Genomic DNA, 2,724 nt, shown 5'->3' on the forward strand with positions numbered 1-2,724 from the left:
AAACAACGTAAGAATTAAAACATACTTAAAAGTGATATATACCCCATGAACTCCTAGACAAGTGTTACTTTGCCTTGTTATATATATATTTATTTTTAATGCATTTATTGCGAGGAAAACCAGGCGCCGAGGAAAAGCAGAACATCCCCATCAAACGCACATTATTTGGCTTCCTCCAACCTCTTACTTCTCCCCCCCCCCAAAAAATTGATTTATTCGTCCTTTTTTTCCTCTCCTGATAATCCGGGGGGGAAAAGAGGAGATTTATGTCTATATTTTCCTCCTCGATTTTGTCCTCTTTAAACCAGCATCCTCTTCTTTTCTCCCCCCAAAAACCGGTTTCAGCACATTTTATTTTTTACTTATTGATTTCATTTTCTCTATCTGCAATAACTGGGGACCATTTTGGGGAGAAAAAAAAGGTGGCATGGTTTAAAAAAATTGAAATAAATAAATACAGAAATAAATAAAAAAATTGCTGAAGGTTGCATCGTTGTTGTTGTTGTTGTTGTTTCTTGTGTGCATTTTGGGAGGTCGCATAAAGGTATCGCTGTTTCTGGCTTTGGGGTGTTGCTGTGCTTTGCTATATGGCTATCCTTGGAGATTTATATGTATAACGATGTAACTCTTCTTTAAAGCTGCATGGAGTTTTACTCCCAGGTAAACGGGATTTTTTATGGGGGGATTGGGGCCTTGGAGGTCTAAAAGTGTCTAAAAGACCCCCAAATTTTGGAAAGCAAAGGGAGGGAAAGACTCATCGGAAAGCAACCAAGAAGGAAAAGAGATCCCTAAAAGAGTTTGGAAGGGGATTTATAGGAGGAAATAGCTAAGAAATTTGGGGATGAAATTAGAGATGGAGGCAAAGATTCCCTTCTTCCCAATTTGAAAGGGTTTGATCTTTTCTCCCATCCTTCTCTGTCCCTCTCCATCCATCCATCCATTCATCCTTCTAGTCATTTCATTTCATTTCTATGCCGCCTTTCTCCCAGGAAAGGACCCAGGGCGGCTTACATGAGAAGAGACCAGTGTAACGACTTCGCAAGGATTTAAAATAAAACCACATAAATTTCCATCAAAGGAAACAAAAGTTTGACAAAAACCAGACCCCGAAGTTGGTCTTTCTTGTGCGCCTCGTTTCGGGAGAACCTGATGCGGGGCTTTTCGGGGCCATATTTGCCCAGAGGAGGTTTGCCAAGGCCTTGCCCAGAGGCTGAGAGAGTGTGACCCAGTGGGTTTCATGAAGCAGCGAACCCTGAGCTCCAGAGTCCTGGCCCAGCCCCTCAGCACTGGCCCCGAATGGGAACCAGACAGAAAGTGGAGGCTGGCGAAATAAAGAATCATCACCATCATCATCATCTAGTTTTCCTATGATTTCCATTTTGGGCTATGATTATTGTAGGAAGCCGGCCTCTACACTTTCTTCCTTGACCTTCCATACTGTAAATAGTCCGGTGCCATCCCTACCACTTACAATTCATTACAATACTTATTTATTTATTTATTTATGTCATTTCATTTCATTTCTATGCCGCCAGTCTCCCAAAAAAGGGACCCAAGGGGCGATTCACAAGATAAAAAATTATTATTATTATTATTATTATTATTATTATTATTTGTTTTGTTTTGTTTTGTTTTGTTTCATTTCTATGCCGCCTTTCTCTCGAAAAGGGACACAAGGCGGCTCACAAGATGATGATGATGATGATAATGATGATGATGATGATGATGATGATGATGATGATGATGATGATGTATTATTAGTATTAGTATTATTAATTTCATTTCTATGCTGCCATTCTCCCAAAAAGGAACCCAAAGCGGCTCGCAAGATAAAAATTATTTATTTATTTCATATCATTTCATTTCATTTTTATGCCGTCTTTCTCCCGAAAAGGGGCCCAAGGCGGCTCACAAGATGAAGCTGATTATTATTATTATTATTATTATTATTATTATTATTATTATTCCAAGGCTGAGCAGACTTTGGTCCTTGCATTTCAATCGTCCCTCTTGTTGCTTTTGCAAAGGAATCCTTTTGGACCGGGAGTCATCGTTTGTTTGTTTGGTTTTTGGTGGGGGGGGCAAAGGGGGGGATGAGGGAACTCAGTTCTTGGAAGGGCAAAAATGTACCTTTAACGTGTTAAAAAGGAACTCGTTGTTCTTCCAAGGAGGCACGTTAAGGGCCTAAGATGAGCAGAGAGAGCCCGAGAGAGAAGGTGGCTTAGCTTTGCTTGCTTTGCTTTGCTTTGCTCTGCTTCGCTTTGCTGGCTTCTTCTCTTGGGCAAGTCAGAGCAGATCTCCCCGACTGACAATAATTATAGACTCCAGAGTTGGAAGCAAAGGAGCAACGAAGGAGGCCGAGGAGCTCCTTTCCTCCCAGAGAGAAGCCTCCCTTTGCAAGGGTCCTGCAGGAGACCCCTCTGCCCAAAACCCCAGCCTTCCTGCATTCCTCTGAGAGGGAGAAATGTCCCTTTTCTGCCTTGCTTTGAGGGCTGGCCTCCAGCCTCAGCATCTGCTGCTTGTAGGCTGCTGCGTCCGCACTGCAGAAATAGAACCCTAGAACCCTAGAGCTGGAAGAGACCCCAAAAGGACCACCCAGTCCAAGCCCTTCTGCCCTGCAGGAACTCTCAATCAAAGCATCCCTACTGACAGATGCCCATCCAGCCTCTGCTTAAAGACTTCCAAGGAAGGAGACTCTTATCACTCCCCAAGGAAGTGTCTTAA

Source organism: Sceloporus undulatus, chromosome 6, assembly GCF_019175285.1.
Source record: "Sceloporus undulatus isolate JIND9_A2432 ecotype Alabama chromosome 6, SceUnd_v1.1, whole genome shotgun sequence".
In the NCBI taxonomy this organism is placed as follows: domain Eukaryota; kingdom Metazoa; phylum Chordata; class Lepidosauria; order Squamata; family Phrynosomatidae; genus Sceloporus; species Sceloporus undulatus.